We start from the raw sequence: 18,034 nt of genomic DNA, 5'->3' as shown, positions 1-18,034 counted from the left end.
ACCCCTGATGTTGTTGTGAGTGTTCCGTCATTACCTGTCCCCTTTGTGCAGACGTGGAACTGCAGGCGTGGGGAAGCCTGGCCCAAGGATGCGTACAGCCGGCCGGGGGTGGATTGTCTCAGCCCTTCTGGCCCCAGCTACCCCACTCCAGTTGCCAGGCCAACTGCATCCTGGATAGAATAACAGGACATGTCCGTATCACAACCAGAAGAGCTGCTAAGGCCGAGCTGCGTCTCGGTTCTCACGTTCATTATGGGACCCGAGGGGTGTGCCTGGAAGAAATGCCCCTGGCAGCAAGGCGTGGGGTCAGTGGGGCGCTTGCAGACAGGGTGAGAAGGGCAGGTGACTTGGAGATGCTACCAGCGATACAGTTCTCAGGGTCGAACGCATGGGTTCTCGCAAAGGCGCGAGGCTGGGGAACGTGAAACCAGCTAGGAGAGCTTGTTAACAGCCGGGGCAAAAGATTGGGGCTCGGGGGTGAGGCATGGCAGGGCCAGACAGAGTCTGTGGTGTGCTGAGGCAGCTGTAGACAGACTGGAGACGTGTTTGTTAGCTGAACTGCCTGAGCTTGCTGGTGATGAAGAAACCCTCAGTTTCAGCCTCAGGTGTGGCCACCTGAAACATCTCTAGACATCTCTTGGGGACCGCAGTCACCCCCAGCTGGGAGCCACTGGTCTAAAGACTTGGGGGCAGGACTGACCCTCAGTGCAAACTGAAACAGAATTCCTAGTGACCCACCACCTCCCAGTCGTTAATTTGACAAATAAAAATTTTTTTTCCCACTTTTGGAAAAGGCTGGGGTTTAAGTCATTTTGAGGGCATCTTGTTTCCAAAGGGGGAAGGATCAGAGAGTTGCATAATTTTGGTCTCTGCCTTATGAGTGTTCTTGAGCTTCTTTCAGTATAGTGAAACTCTAGTGTATTTGTGTGAGAGTGTTGGGTGTTTTGGTTTTAGTTTAAAATTTTTATTTTTACTTAGGACATCTTTCTGATGTCCTTAAATAGGGAGGTGACACTTGAAGAAGCACTTTGGTTTGTGAATAGGAAGATGTGTTTGTGTGCCTGTTTGTGTGTGTGTGTGCACGTGTGTTTTAATACTCTGTTCTTGAATTAGCTGGTCATTGCCATTGGTGTCCTAGATTTTGAGGTATTTAGGTAAGCACAGAATTGAATTTGTTTTCCCAAAGGGATTTGCTTGCTGTGTTGCTAAATGAAATTGAGGACGGTACACTTGACCTTTCCAGGTGAGGGGTGGGAGAGTAGGATGTGTTTGCAAATCATAGAAACTGAAACATGAACACCGGGACCATATGGCGTTCAGAAACTTCTATGATAATTTCAGTGACTAAATAACGTGCTTGACAATTACATTTAAAAGTACACTTAGTGCTCATTGCAAAATGTGGAGAGAGTGCTTTGGGAGTTGAGGAAGAGATTAATTGGCATTCTCTTCTACCCCATGGTACCCTCATTGTGTCATCTATAGACCAGAAACTGATGTGTCACCTGAAGATTATATCGATAGTTTGGTGTTATATCTGTGGGGAGCGATTCAGATTGCTGTTGGTTGACAATTTGCTGAATAAGAAAGATCATGCTTTCCTAATACTTTATTTATTTTTTAATAAATTTATTTATTTTTGGCTGCGTTGGGTCTTCTTTGCTGCGCGCGGGCTTTCTCTAGTTGCGGCGAGTGGGGGCTACTGTTCGTTGCGGTGTGCGGGCTTCTCATTGCAGTGGCTTCTCTCGCTGAGGACGGAGCACGGGCTCTAGAGCTCAGGCTTAAGTAGTTGTGGCTCACGGGCTCTAGAGCGCAGGCTCAGTAGTTGTGGCGCACGGGCTTAGTTGCTCCGTGGCATATGGCATCTTCCTGGACCAGGGCTCGAATCCGTGTCCCCTGCATTGGCAGGCGGATTCTTAACCGCTGAGCCACCAGGGAAGTCCCTATCCTAATACTTTAATGTATCATCTTTAAATGTTGTGATTCTTTTTCTCTCACTAAATAAAATTTCATGCCACTGAATAAAATTTAACGCTTACAAACAAATATTGTGCGACTGATAGCTTATTAAAGTTTTTCGTGTTTTTGTTTCCGTTGATATTAGCTCTGGATGGATTATATAGTTGTAAGCCCAATTGGGTCATGTTATGTTACCTCTCTCATACCAGATTTTCATGTGACAAGTCCTGTCTTGGTCTTTGTATATGGGATTTATTTGGCATATCATGGTGTGAGTTGGGAAAGTGCTTTGCATTCGTCACGTGTGACATGTATATGGTTGAATCTGCTGTCGTGGGGTGATGGGTAAATGATACACATGTCTATATATATGTGCTCATATACATCAATGCATGCTCACAATACTGATTTTGCCAATTCTACAAGCGTTAAATACTTGTTATTAGTGTCATAATGCTTTAAAGAAGAAATCAAGTTTATATGTGTCTTGGTTAGTGTCTCTGTTTCTCCTCATTTGAATAACTCATACTTTTACACTGAACTTGTAAAACCTGCAAGCATAATAAAATGTCATTTTGCAGGAACGAATGGATATTAAATGACTTACCTGAAGAGTATATGAAGAAAATATGTTTCCCCATTGATTCTTAAATTAAAAATGAATGATGTTTCCTGACTATTTATTTCCCTGTACCTACAGTGCTACGTTTGTTTTTCTTCAGAGATTAAAAAAGAAGAGTGACTTTCTTTTGGTTGGGATCCTGCTGTTTGTTTTGAATGCACAGCTAGGGCATGCCGGCTGTATTCTGTACTCAGCCATAATAAAGTGGTTCTCAGTGATTCTGATGAAACAAGAGGCTGGTTGGCTTTGTGGCAGGTGCATAGGACTTGTGCAGTTTGGTTTTGTTCTGTTTTCTGTCTTGGTTGTTGCTAATAGATAGATGACAGTTTACGATATTTGTGACATTTGTTGAATGAGTAAGCGAATGAATGAATGCACAGAGAAGGCCTTGCGTGCTGTTCTGGTTTCTCTCCCCTGGAGCGTCCACTATGCAGAAGCAGTGTTTCTTGCCAAAGCATATGTAGAGAGCCGTGTTCTACACCCAAGTGTGATGGGGTGAGGGCTCCCTGACTGCCGTCATGAGGTGGCATTCAAAGAAGTTGCCATTAGCAACCTACCAGTTGTCCCTTGTGTTTTATTATTTTTTATGTTTCGCTGCTATTTTCTGCTATGATGTTGTGAGTACGGTACAAATTTCTGTTTTGTGAGGGACCTTCCTATCTCACCTCAGATGAAAGAGGGCCCTCGGTTGCCCTGTTTACACACTGGGTGTAATAAAATCCAGTCTTAGGTGCAGAGGGATGCTTCTGCTTGTGTGATATCATTCTAAAAGGTCCTCAAGTTCTTAACGAGGAAGGAGGCCCTAAGGAATTAAATCACAGAACCTTATATTGGAAATAGTAACGGCGGGGATTTAGAAATTGCTCTCAAGTTTTTCTTCTGAACTCGTGTTTAATATCATCTCAGGGTGGGTGCTAACGGCACTGATCTTCCATTGCTGTCTTTTTTTCCTCTTTAGATTTGTGCTGTCACATATGGTAGCCACTGGCCACGTGTGGCTCTTTAAATTAAATGAATTAAAATTAAATTCAATTTAAAAGTCAGGCCCTCAGTTGTACTGGCCACATTTCAAGTGCTCAGTAGTCACATGTGGCTAAATGAATACCTTACTAGATAACGAAGGTACAGTGCAGAAAGCTTTATCAGATGAGAGATGGTTAGTTAGCTTTTTGCCTAACAGGTATTCCAGGAAAGAGAGGGAGGGGAAAATACCTCAAGTCTGAAGAAGAGAGAAATTTCAAACCAAGTGACTAGAACAGTGAATAAAAATTCAGCACATCAAAAAAATTACTACATGAAGGCTCATCATCATGTCATTTTAGAAAATCAGGGATAAAGGCAGTATCTAAGCACTTTCTAGATTTAAAAAAAAGTCATAGGAAGGATTTTGAATCAGAATGACATCATGTTTCTTAAATTAGAAAACAGACTGAGCTTAGAATTCTATGAAAATTTATTTTCACTCAGAATTTTGAAGTCATTCCCTCACTGGTTGTTAATTAAGAGTAGCATAAAGTTGTTTGTCCATGTTCAGGATATCAGTATAATTTAGATTTCATACATCACTTCTCAGGAAGCTACTAGAGAATGTGTCCCATCAGAATGAGAGAGTAAACCAAGAAAGGGGAAGATTTGGGGTCCTGGAAACAGAAAGAGGCAGAAGGAATTCTCAGGATGCTGGTGTGATCTCGGGGCATCTGCTCTGAGCCGACCCACCTCTGACGAGTACAGACTGGAGCAGAGACCAGAGGAAGGTCTGGTGTGTATATATTTGGGGAGAGGGGGTGGGGGTGAGGGCAGGATAGACATGGAACTGTGACAGATTATCCGAGTTAAAAATTGAAAGGTTGTGGAGGGTGTTGGAGGAATTATCAAAGAAAATAAAAACAGAGGCAACCAATAATCCCAGGAAAATTTAAGAGTTGCATAAGAAAGGAATCATAATCACACTATACTGCTTGCTCAGCGGTACCGATTCCATTGTCAAAATAATACGTGTGCAGTCTAGATTTAACCCCCCAGATGTTATACTGTTGGGGAAACATGGGAGGGTAAGTCCAGGATTGGTGATGGGAATTTTAAAAACCAAAAATCCTCTTCCATGTGTGAGAAAATCAAGTTAAGTGGTATCTGACGTTGATAGGATATATTATAAGCAGCTTACTTAGAAACATGGAAGTCCATACTAGGGAGCAGTGCCAATAACAGAAACAGTTGTAAGGTTTGAAAGTGGTTGCTCTGTGAAGTAGAATTGAGGATAGATGGTGCTGGAAAGCTTGCCGTGAAAAAGGAGGAGTGTTTTGCCTCCCCTGTGTGCGTGTACTACTTTGAAAAGAATAAAAATGGTTTGGAAAATGAAAGTACACAGTATATATACCTTGGGCAGAATTATAGAAGTTTTAGTATGGTTCAGATTTGGGGTTCTCCACCTTGGTGATATTGACATTTGATCCAAATAATTCTTTGTGGAGGGGGCTCTATGCAGTGTGCTGTGGGATGTTTCGCAGCCTCCCTGGCCTCACCAGATGCCAGTAGCATTCTTCCCCGGAGTCCTGGCAACTAAAAATGTTTCCACACGTTGCCCCGTGTCCCAGGGTTGGGGCCGGGGGTGGGGCGAAATCAGCGCCATTGGAGAAGCACCGATTTAAAGGATTTAAAATCTGGTATGGAATGAATCATCTCAATATATAAAAGCGCTGGTCAGCACAGTATGGGCAATGCAGGAAACAGCAGCCTCATCACGCAGAGCTTGAACCCCACATGGAGCAAATGAAGTGGTTTGGAATTCTCTGGCACCGTGAACCGCCGCCGCCCACCCCTGCCTTTGGGACCAGAATGTGTCTTAGCCCCTGGCTCTTGGCCCGGTTAATTCAGGGCTCACTAAAAAAAGAAAAGGACTCAGGAGGAAACCGCGGCTCCTCTGTCATGCACCGTGGCTTCGGAAAACATATTTTAGATTTTTCACATTATTTTCAGGGTGATACAACTGAATTTCTCCAGAGTGGAAATGTTAATCATTATGGCAACTTCGGGGAAAAAAATGCGCGCTTTGGATATATTTCTCTGCTCAGTTGGCTGCAGGACGAGATACATTCCTCCTACCTCCCCACCCCGCTCTCCCTCCCTCCCCCTCCCTCCCTCCCCCAGCAGTTCTTTTGCAAGTTCTTGGTTCGGTTCCTTGCAAGGTGTTTTCCCTTAGAATTTACAAAGGAAGTCAACAGGAAAACGGTTCCTCAGATTTTTTTTTTGATGTGGATGAAACCTCATAAATAATTTAATACCCTCATTTCACAGCTGAAGAGTCTCTGGTTCAGAGAGAGTTTCTTATAATTAATTAGGAGCAAAGTGAGGCTTGTAACTCTGCTCTTTTTTTTTTTTTTAGCGTTTTCATTTAAACAAATAAAATGCATGTGCACAGTAATGCTGTGGAAGGGAGACAGAACAGGGCAGTGAAATGGATCAGGCCTCTGGCGTGTTTTGTCAGCACCTCCATACAGTTCAGCGTTCTGAGCATGATCTGCCAGGAGCGTGTGCCCTTCCTTGTCAGCTTAGACAAAATGAAGGAAAAAAAAAAAAAAAAGAAGCCAGAAGCTCACGAGGGGCTCCTGAACTCCGATTCCTGATGGTCCAGACAGAGCCCCTTTGTGGGGTAGGGGGTCTAGGATGACGCAGGAGCAAGTCAGGAAGGGAAGCCTCAGGTCCCCCCGCCTCCCAGCTCTTGTTGGGGCAGTCCTGGAGCCAGCATGCACAACCACTGCAGCTGTCCACACACTGGTGGCCCAAAGAGTGACGTTGGTCCGTACCGTTCGGGCGACGCCTTCCTCCCTCTGCTGGATTGAGGCAGCCGCGTTCTCTCCACCGACTGGCCCTCCGGTACTCTGCTTGCTGTCAGCATCCTCATTCCTCAGTACCGTGATAGCGAGAGCATCCCCCGATATTTTGGGAAACTTCTGTGCCTTCCTCTTGCTCCCATTCGTTGCCTCCAGTACCGCTCAAGCAGTAGCCCCTTTCTCTTCTACCTTGCCTGACTTCTTGCGCCAACAAGTGCCACCTCCTCCATGAAGCCTCTCTAGATTTCTTCCATGCGGAGAAGACGGCGTGCATGAGTCCTGGTCATCCTGTCAGCCGCGGTCCTCCTTGTCCTCCATCTCAGTAGCAGTTGTTTGCTAGTCTTTGCCTGATTTTTGAGAGACGGCTGTCACTAGAAGCCAAGAACACCACACTATTTTGGATTTCCTCCTACGTTGCCATACTCTCCTCTGTCTCATTGGCCAGGTCCTTCTTCTCAGGGTTCAGTGGTCAGTATATATAATATATATATAATCGACTATATTATATATATAATCGATTATATAATATATAGTTGATTATATACTATATATGTAGTTGATTATATATATCACATATATTACCGACTATATATATTACATATATAGTCAATTATATATATTATATATATAGTCGATTATTTATGTATAATCTATTCTTTTTCAGATTCTTTTCCATTATAGGTTATTACAAGATACTGAATATAGTTCCCTGTGCTATACAGTAGGTCCTTGTTCTTTATTTCATATATAGTAGTGTGTATCTGTTAATCCCAAACTCCTAATTTATCCCTCCCCCCTTCTCCCTTGGGTAACCGTAAGTTTATTTTCTATGTCTGCGAGTCTGTCTCTGTTTTGTAAATAAGCTCATTTATATCATTTTTATTTATTTATTTTTATTTATTTAATTTTGCTGTGCTGCACGGCTTGTGGGATCTTAGTTCCCTGACCAGGGATTGAACCCAGGCCCTCGGCAGTGAAAGCTCGGGGTCCTAACCAATGGACTGCCAGGGAATTCCCTGTATCAGTTTTTTAGACGCCACATGTAAGTGATATCGTATGATATCACTTGTCTTTCTCAGTCTGACCTAACTTCACTTAGCATGACCATCTTGAGACCAGTGGTTCTCAACGGGGCGAGTATGCCCTCCAGGGTACTTGGGCAGTGTGGGTCAGTTTTGGTTGTCACCGCTTGGGAGGATGGGGGATTCCTATCGGTGTCTAGTGGGAAGAGCCTGGAATGCTGTTCAGTATCCTGCAGCGTAGAGGACAGCCCCACCGCAGACACAACGGTCTGATCTAAATGCCAGCAGTGCCGAGGATGAAATCCTGCATCAGATGCTTCCATCCAGGCCCACAGCTTCAGAGGTCATGGTTACTGCCGGACTTAACTCTGTGACTGTGACCTGTCCCACTTGCTCAGACCTGTGTGTTTAACTACCTAGTTAACAGCCTGCTTGCAGAGCCAGTGGGCGTTTCAAAGTTCACACCTTAAAAGACTCTTGATTTCTCTTCCGCTCAGCCTTCGTGCATCCCGGGCAATGGCCCCACCGTCCAAATTTTGCTCAAGCTCTGAACCTAGAAGTCGTCCTTGCTTCTTCCGTCCCCTCCCCAGCACGCCTCTGCCCTACCGGTGTGTCCTCCGCATCGCACCCCCAGGACACCTCAGACTCTGTGCGTCCCTCTCCATCTCGTCTCTCATCTTCCCCACCTGCACTGTGTGAGCCACTGTGTTCCTCTGCTGAGCAAGAGCTGCTTCGGGTTTTGTTCTAAGAACGATGGGAGCCCCTGAAGGGTGTCGAAGTAGAAAGATGGTCACATTTTCTTTTGTCGTTCAGTCTGGTGCTGGGTGAAGAGAGGTCAAGAAGAAAGGATCAGAGTCCTTTGCAAGGGCGGCAGAGTCCTCCGTGATCCAGGACCTGCTATCACTCACTTCTGCTGCCCAGTCCGCTGGCCTTCCTCCCTGTCTCCCAGTCGCCAAGGTCGATCTCACCACGGGACATTTGCACTTGCTGGCCACTCTCGCTCCCATTCGAGGGCTCCCTCCTCGTAGAGCTCCATCCCAGCCCTGGTGTAAACTCAGCTGCTTGTCCGCTGGTCCCTTGTCTCTCACTACCAGTTTGAGCGACATCACTTCTCTCCTGTTAAACGGTCTCGTTGTGAGTTTTCTGGCGAGTTTATTGTCAACTGATCTCCCCTCACTGAGATCTCCCCATCCCCCCTTCTCACTGTCCGGCCGGGTAAGTGTCACATGACGGCAGACCTCAGGTGTCCCGGAAACCAGGGCCGCACTGAGCAGCGTTTCCGCTTTCCACAGGACTGGGCGTGTAGTTCTCAGTAAGCATGTGCTGAGTTGCGTTGAATCTAGAAATACCTGTGTTTTCACTTAGCGTGTTTTAGGATGCTAGAGAAAAATGAGAGATGGGTAGATGTTTCAGTGACTGGAATTCCCTGGGGATGTGATCACAGTCGGTTCTCAGCGAGACTTTTGAACAGATTTGTGTGTGTGGACAGTCGCGTCGTGTGCTTTACCTAGAGATGTAAGCCTGCCGTTCACCTACGGTGGTGGTCCACCATCTGAGGCCGTTATTATTTCAGCTTCTTAAGACCTCCTATTTCAGAAGTCTGCCTGCTTCGGGAACGGTCGAGAATGTATTCGAGATATCTTCGTTGATACGTTTTGCCTGACTTTGGGTATTTTTTTCATTGACAGGTAACTGAAGACAGAAAACAGGCCTAAAAATAAACCCTAGAAGGAAGAAGGGATTTGCCTGCATTTGGCTCTGAGTAAGTGGAATTGTAAAATGGATTTCTTTCTTATTCCATAATGAATATCCTGTCAACCCCTCCACGTTTTCTGGGCTTAAAAATTAACTATTACTGTATTGGCTGTACGTACCGGAAACAGTGAATTCCCAGGATTTCTTGTAGTAGGTGATTTGGTAACCAGAAAATGCTTTGTATCTGCGTCGGCACTTCATAGCAAGCTCCTGTGTTATTTAGCTTCTGGAAGTCAGGAACTTGAGGAGAGAGAAGTGGAGATGCTTGTTAAAGTGCGTGTGCTTCCGAGGCAAGCATCATTGCTGCTGTTTTTTCCCATGTGCGTTTCAGGTACTTATTTTTCCTCAGATGGCTGATGTATAATAAGCAGAGTTTTTTGACTCTTTTGCCTTTTACAGGCTCCCTTTGTCTTGTATGTACCTCTCAGAATGTGTTTGGAAAATGACAGGCATCCACTGCTTGTGGACCAACCAGAATTTTCCATAAAAGCCTTGTTTGGTACCATTGTGAGGCAACGTGGCCTGTGCTCTAGGCCCCTGGGGAGGCGTTTTCCTTCTGTCTGAGCCCCACGTGGACTGTTGTGAGGGGTAGAGAGAACCCAGACTCACCGAGAACAGGGCCGTCTGGGTTCTGGAGTTGCCATCTTGGCTGCTGTATTTCACCCAGTTTACAGCGAGGCCCGATTCTCACCCACATCAAGAACATCCTTTTCAGACCACCTTTTATGAAAGTCTCCTATTTCTGGGATGACCATCCTTTGAATCTGTTACTTCTGGAGCATTGTGGAGTATACAAGGATGTGTGAGGTGTGTCTTGTGTTTTGGGGTAAGGGATTACAGGTGCTGGAAAGCCGTGGTGTGGATGGGCTGTGCCGTGGGTGGTGCAGACATCTCCTGCTGTGGGAATTCCTAGGAAGGGTCTATCAGCCTGTGCTGGAGCAGCTGAGGAAGGCTGGACCTTTCTCTTGAAAGGGACACTTGGGTTGGGTTCGGTGCTGCATGGGATTTCAATACGTACTGAAGAAAGGCGTTCTAGACGGGGACTCTGTGGGCAAAGGGGAGGAGTCAGGAATAAGAAACCTTTTATTTTTTTTAGGGAAAAGTGGATAGGCCAGCCTGGTGGAATGCAAGGGACTGGGGGGAGGGGCAGAAAAGGTATAAGGAAGAGGCAAGGACTCTGAACTCGACCCTGTCTGCACAGTGCCTAAAGGAGACTGATTCTGATTCTCTTAGCATTAGAGCTGCCATGTTTGTGCACCAAAGGTGACCTTTAGAACCAGCCCCTACGGGTGAAGAAGGATGAGTATATCATGGCAAAATACTTCTGTAACACTTACTGTGTGCCAGACACTGCCATAGTTTGGTTAACAACTTTATTGAGTCATAATTCACACAGCTGACAATTCACCCATCTGGAGTGCACATACAATTCAGTGGTTTTTAGTGTATTCACAGAGTTATGCAACCGTCACAGTTGATTTTAAAACATTTCATCACTCCCCAAAGAATCTCATACACGTTAGGAGTCACTCCCCATTCCCACCTCCCCCAGCCCCTGATCACCACCAGTCTACGGTCAGTGTCTGGGGATCTGCTCATTCTGGACATTTCATGTAAATGAAATAAATCATGTAATATGTGTGCTTTGTGACTGGTTTCTTTTTTACTTAGCATAATGTTTTCAAGTTTCTTTGTAGCATTCCTTTTGTTTGCCAAGTAACATTCCATTGTATGAATAGACCACATTTTGTTTATCTGTTTATGAATCAGACACCGTTATTTTTGAAGACTTCTATTTTGAAGTAACGTTGGACTCAAAAAGAGGCTGCAGAAATAGTACAGTGAAGTCTAGAGCACCTTCCTCCGCCTTCCCCGGCTGATAACATCTTACGTGAAGGTACTGCTTATGGAGAGTAGGAAACTGACATGGGCAGTGTTGACACAAATGCAGCCCTTATCTGGATTTTAGCAGTTCTTATGTGCGTGCGTGTGTGGGTGCATGCGGACAGTGTATGAAATACAATCACGTGTAGATTCGAGCAACCCCCATTGTAATCTGGTGCAGAACTCTTCCATCAGCACAAGGAAAGCTCCGTGTGCCCCGTCTGTATGGTCACCCTCTCCAGCTCCTGGCAACAACTGGCTTCTCCGTCTCTGTAATTTCATCCTTCAAGAATGTTCCATAAATGGACTCGTGCAACGTGCGGCCTTTTGAGACTGCCTTTAGTGACTTAGCCTCCAGCCCTTCAGATCCATCCCAGGTGTTGTGTATCATTACCAGCGCCTATGCCTAGTATTCCACAGTCTGGGTGCAGCAGTGTGTATTTATCCACTCATGTGTTGAAGGGCGTCTGGGATCTTCCTGGTTTGAGGCTACGACAAACAGAGCTGCTGTGAACACCCACGCACAGGTTTCGGTGTGAGCCAGATGCTGTTTTCAGGTCCCATTTATTCCTCATGCCGTCCGGCGAGGTCGGTGCCATTGTTGCCTCTATTGCCCAGAGAAGGATGCTATGGCACAGAGGAGCCCTGGGCCTCCCCAGGTCATGTGGGCAGTGCTGGAGCTGCCGAGTTCGGAAGATGCAGCGATGGCATTGGGCTTCCCCACCTTCAGGACGCTGCTCAGGAGAGAGTTCTGGCCCAGCTGATGCGGAGAGCAAGCCACCCCGCGTCCCCCGCCAAAGAGAAGAGTGCCAGCGTCAGGGCTGGGATCTGAGCCGTGCCGCTGGGGATGAATCCCTTTCGTGGACAGAAACAGACCCAGCTCGGAGGGAGCCAAGCCCGCTGTCCTGTTGAGCCGCATCCCCCTTTGGAGGCCTCTGTGTGTGATCGGGGAGGAGGGTCAGGCAGCTGGGAGCCCGGGGAAGCCCTGCAGGTGTTGTCAGCTTTTGGGGTGATGGAAGTCAAACCCGCGGTCCACGGGGCACGCATCCGTGTCATTGCTGCCGAGAGCCACCCGGCTGCGCTCCCAGAGCTGCTGCCCACGCGCGTCTCCGGGAGCTGCCTTCAGAGAGGCTGCTTGCTTCCACCTGGAGTTCAGTCATCCAGGCGGCGAGAGGCTGAGCGGTGTCCTCTGTCACTGTTGTGGTAGTGCAAGGACAGAGGCAGGAGAGCAGGAGAGCCCCCCTGCTTCCATCACCCGCGCCTCTGGCCCATCTGGGAGGCTGGTGGGATCCTCTGAGCCTCGGTCTTCTTTTCTGTGCAGCGAGGAGGTTAATCCTGCTTCGTAGTGTTTCGGTACAGCGTGTGCAGCAGTGTCTTGAGTGCATCGAGTCAGCGCACATGCCTGTTTTTCCTCCTGCTCTTTTCCCACTTCCCCTGCCTTAGTCACAGTCTGGAAGTGATGGAGAACCCCGGACTACACAGTGTTTGTTTTGGGGCTGCGTTCTGTGTGTGTGTGTGTGTGCGCGCGCGCACATGCGTGTTGCTTATTCTAAGCCTTCTGCTTTCTCATTGTTCTCTGCTGTTCTTTTTTTTTTTTTTGGTAGGGGGTTCCTAGTAACTGGGATGGGTGGCCAGTTCTCACCAATTCCTTTCTAGTCAAAATCCAAGAAGGGCTCAAATGACCCAGGTAGCTGTCATTAAAAGGAGCCCTGACTGAGAGAAGTGGTTCCCTGGAGCTCAGAGAGAGTTTCCCGTTAGAATTAATTAGAAGTGGGCACAGAAACAAGGACAAAACAGTGTCTTTTGTGGATCTCATCTGGGTGGACCGTTGTGTTAAAGACCAAACCGGTTGCCGGGGTTTTCATACTAAGTTGGTGCAGGTGGCAGCCCGGGGAGGGGTGGGGTTTGTTCAGCAGGCCTGGGCTGCCATGGGCTAGAGTGGGGTGTTGCTCATTTGTCTTATCGAAAGCCATAAAGCGTCCCGGGTGCCCTCGGAACCATCGCCTGTTGATTTAAAGACATGAATTCCATGTGGTGGAACAATTGCATTTTCTGTGGTCTCCAGCTGATGAAACGTGCTTGATGAGGTGCTGTTGATAGTGTGATTCAGCCCTTCCTTCCTCCCTTCCGACCTTCGGTTCAGATTTATTCAGTGTACTGTTCTTTCAAACGACGTTTGTCTTCTTGAATGCCCAGAACACACAGGTCGAGCCCCACAGACACTCCCTCCCTCCATGTCATCAGGAAAACTGCTTTCCCCCGAGAAGCTGCTCCTTTCCTCTCGAACCCACGCAGGCTGGGCAAGGGCCGTCGGGAGCAGCCATGTCCCAACTGAGGGATTGAAAGTCTGGTGAACTTCTTCACGATGGAATCTGATGCAGATAAGACATTACGTTCTGATTAATTAAATTCAAGAATAAGCTCTTGAAATTGGCTGTCAATTCTGGTTGTAAACTGGCCCGAAAATGGTGAGACGTTTCTTTCGTTTCTGACATCTGTTGCTACTTCTGGCTCTTGTACCAAATCAAAGTATGTTGTTTTTCTTAGTGTTTCCTTTTGGCTTTCCTTGTAAACGTGGGTGGTTCCCAGAGATCTCTTTCTTGGTTATGGACAGTGGCTCTCAAGTGGGGGCAGTTTTTTACCCCCAGGGGACACTTGGCAAAGTCTAGAGACATATTTGATGGTCACGTTTGATTGATTTGATTGGGGGTGTGTGTGATACTGGTGTCAGTGGGTGCTGCCAAACATCCCACAATGGACGGGACAGTCTGCCGCACCCCGCCACACACCAGAGGATTATCTGGCCCCAGATGTCAGTAGTACGAGCTTGGCTGCTCTGGGGTTTGGCCCAAAACTTGGCACGTGTTGAACATCGCCCTCTGTCTTCTTTCACAGTAGTTCAGCGCCTGTTGGCATTGACTCTGAAGCACCATGGTCAGGAGTTTTTGATCCTCCTACGATGTCACGAATACGCAGTATGACTATACTTTTAGAAAAGTATATGCTTGCATTTCTGTTCCTAAATTATGTTCTCCTTTGCAGGAAGAAATGCATTTTTGACAGTGTGATCGTATGTATAAATTCATAGGCATCAATTCAGTTCAACTTCATTTAATTTATAGTCTGTTAAAGAGTTTGCATAATTTGGTTTTTTTTTTTATGGTCAGTGATAATTCTAAATCTTATTACTTAGAATAATTGCGGGGAATTTCCTGGCAGTCCAGTGGTTAGGACACTGCGCTTTCACTGCCCAGGGCCCAGGTTCGATCTCTGGTTGGGGAACGAAGATCCCACAAGGCATGCTGCACGGCCATCAGAAAAAAAAATTGTGGGATCCTCCAAGTTCCTACTTATTGATTGATTGATTGATTGGCTGTACGACGAGGCAGGCAGGATCTTAGTTCCCCGACCAGGGATCCAACCTGCGTTCCCTGCAGTGGAAGCTTGGAGTCTTAACCTCTGGACCACCAGGGAAGTCCCCAAGTTCCTACTTTTATAAGATACCTCTGTGCACAATTAGCAAATTTTTAAAGGAACCCCCGACATGAAAATAGTCCTCCGGAAGACTGTAACTGAAAGATCATGCCTTTACTTAATACCTATTTAAGTCAGATTTACAAGGGATTATTTTTTATAGTGATAATATGCGTAACATATAATTTACCATCCTAACCATTTTTTTCCCAATAGGTGACAGTTTTATTTCCCATCTTAACCATTTTTAAATGTACAGTTCAGTGTCGTTAAGTATGTTCACATTGTTGTGCAACCATCCACGTGCAGAACTTTTTTCATCTTCCCAAACTAACACTCTACACTCATTAAACAACTTTCTATTCCCCTCTCCCGGCCCCTGGCACCCACTATTCTTCTTTATGTCTCTGAATTTGACTATTCTAAGGACCTCACATAAGTGGAATCATACAAGAGTTGTCCTTTCGTACCTGGTTAATTTCACCCAGTGAAATGTCTTCACAGTTCAGCGATGGTGTAGCATGTGTCAGAACCGTTTTCCTTTTTGTGGCTGAATAATGTTCCATTGTGTGTGTGCACCATAGTTTGTTTATCCTTTCCCCCATCGATGGATAGTTGAATGGTTTACAAAGAACTATTTTAAAGTTGGGTCCCTTTATGTCTGACTTGTGACCACTGTTTAGACATAGAAAGTGTTCCAGGTGGTGTGTGGGGAAATGACGAGGTACTCACATAGAACACTCCAGAATCTTCCTCATACTTTTCCTCAAGTGCCCTTAACACAATTCTCTGCTGATGTAGGAACTGTCTTCTGAGATGAGCTTATATGTTCATCCCACCTGCCTCGTTCCCGTCAGCTTCCGAAGGAGAGAGCAATAGAAGGAGTATTTTGATGGGTAGCAGAAGTGTTCAGAATGGCACCCTGTGCCAGCCCACGTCCCACCGTGCTCTCTTGCATTGAGGGCTCTTCCTCCTTAGCTTTTCACCAGAACCCCCTAATGGAGATGTGTGAATGTCCCCCGCTGCCCCTGAATATGTTTTCCTCTTTCCACCTCTTGTGCCTTTCCTTCTCTGCGAAAGTGTAAACTCTGGCTCTGGGTGTATAAACTTCTGAGACACTTTGCAATCAACATGATGAAGTCTTTATGTGAAAGAGTTCTTGATTATTCGGAAATGTGTCTGTAACTTAAGCATCATCTACTTAGCGCTCCTGTATTGGGATCTGATTTTGTCCTGACACGTTATTGCGGTACTTAATCCTAAAGCAACTGTTGTTTACTTGCAGGGGTGTCTTTTCAACTCTCATGAGCTTATAACTTTATTTACACAGAACAATTGAAATGAATTTCTTTGACATTTTGGTGCAAAGTAGGAAAACAGAATTCATGTTGTATCTGTTCTTTTGTTTCGCAGGTAAGGAGTGCCTTCTGAGTGCTGGGTGCTGAGAATGGAGCAGGATATTATTTTGCTAGGGGTGCCTGCCACACAAAGATTTGATCTGGTTTTTGGTCTGAGATGGAAATCGTAGGGTGCAGACTTGGAGGTTGATGTAAGCGCAATAGAAATAGTTGAAAATCTGTTACAAAATTTATATTATCTCTGGCAAGTTACCTTACTCAACAAAGTGCTCTCGTGGCATTTTTAAGTCTTTTAAAATACACAGACACCAGCTACCTTTTGTTTTTTCGAACTAAATAAGGCGCCGTTGTATGCTTTTTTTTTTTTTTTTTTTTTGTAAACCTAAAGAAAAGCTTCATTTGAAAGGCAGATCCTCACAGCAGAAGGATTTTCTGGTTTATTTTATGTTGCTGATTAATTTGAAGTATGATTCAAGTTTTAACTTATAGTTTCTTTATTAAATTAATTACATTATTGGGTACGCATTTAGTCTTTATTTTTATGTTGCTGATTAATTTTAAGTGTGATTCACATTTTTTTCTTTGTTAAATTAATTACATTATTGGTTACTTTCATTCTTTCATTTACAAACCTAATGGGAGGCACTGCATTTGACAGTGATAAAGGGCTGGGTATTTCCTGACCTTTAATATTTTTCCATCCACTTTTTTTTAAAGTTTTTTTACATTAAATGTAAAGCTTTTTACATTTTTTACAGTAAATACATTAAAAAATGTATTTATTTAATTTATTTATTTTTGGCTGCGTTGGGTCTTCATTGCTGCACACAGGCTTTCTCTAGTTGCGGAGAGGGGGGGCAACTCTTTGTTGCTGTGCGCGGGTTTCACATTGTGGTGGCTTCTCTTGTTGCAGAGCACGGGCTCCAGGCACGCGGGCTTCAGTAGTTGTGGCTCTCGGGCTCAGTAGTTGTGGCTCGTGGGCTCTAGAGTGCAGGCTCAGTAGTTGTGGCTCACGGGCTCTAGAGCGCAGGCTCAGTAGTTGTGGCGCACGGGCTTAGTTGCTCCTCCCGTGGGATGCATGTGGGACCTTCCCGGACCAGGGCTTGAACCCGTGTCCCCTGCCTTGGCAGGCGGATTCTTAACTGCTGCGCCACCAGGGAAGACCTCCATCCACTTTGAAGGCATTTTTCTATGTGACCACATAGTGTTTGGTTTACAAAACGTATGTTCCTCTAAAACACCAAATCTAAGCTGCAAATGTGTTTTCAGCTGAGTCTTGTCACAGTGTTTACTGACATAGAATGTTGTCACTTTGCGTGCTGTAGCTATTTGTCTTTGTCAGTGGATGTAGGTAGAATATTAATCTTGTATGAAATTCAGATAAGCAGGGGGCAGATGGATTTATGGCGCTCGAAACCTGTAAACTCTGCAGCTGCGGTGAGTTCTTGAGCTGTGAATAAAGAAATTCTGGACTGTGGCTAGCAAGGGCTGGCGTGACCTGATGTGCCACAAAATACGTCACCCTGTCAGGGATCTGCTTCTTGCGACGTGTCTTCTCTGGTTTGGTCCTGATGCTGTGATGCTGCAGCCGTGCACTCCCTTTGAGAGGAGAGTGAGATGCCTCCTTCGTGTAGCAGCCCGGGCATGGGCAGAGCTGCTCCGCATCCCCGGGAGGCTTTGGGGTCCCAGTGGCTAAAGCAGGTTCTCGGGTCCATTTAGTCTCTGGAGGTTGAGGAGTGTCCGCACCACAGGCTCTGTGTCAGCCAGGTAGGGTGCACGCGAGGCTCGGCGAGCGGGCGCCCCTCCCGGCGTCACAGGACTTCATCGACAGGACTGCAGCACCTGCAGGACGAACGGAGTGGGGTGTACCGGGCCGTGCAGGGATTTTGGAAATGGCAGCCGAATTACTGCGTTTTGGAATCGCTTTTGGAATCCCAGAGTCACGGCTGGGACAGACTTCCTGCCCCGTGTGTCCACTGTCCCCCAGCAAGAAAGAATGTTCCTTGGAGAAAGTGCAGAAACGACTGTGAAAATGTTCCCTTCTGTTGATACTGCAGAAGTGATTATCAAAAGTGAGTGTCCCCTGCCACACACACACACACACACACACACACACACACACACACACTC

At 46.1% G+C, this 18,034-nt stretch overlaps 1 long non-coding RNA gene across 1 annotated transcript in view; it reads left to right on the top strand.

The window, feature by feature from the left end:
- LOC309653534 overlaps positions 1-9,217 on the top strand; it is a 250,798-nt gene extending 241,581 nt beyond the window's left edge. Inside the window, exon 3 of the long non-coding RNA XR_014259243.1 lies at positions 9,122-9,217. This is a non-coding gene — a long non-coding RNA (uncharacterized lncRNA). The remainder of the gene's footprint in view (positions 1-9,121) is intronic.
- Positions 9,218-18,034: the final 8,817 nt, after the last annotated feature.

This window comes from Balaenoptera physalus (assembly GCF_965194825.1).
Source record: "Balaenoptera physalus genome assembly, contig: HAP1_SCAFFOLD_559, whole genome shotgun sequence".
Lineage (NCBI taxonomy): Eukaryota > Metazoa > Chordata > Mammalia > Artiodactyla > Balaenopteridae > Balaenoptera > Balaenoptera physalus.
The sequence above is the reverse complement of the archived record's forward strand: the minus strand, read 5'-3'. Positions and strand labels throughout refer to the sequence as shown.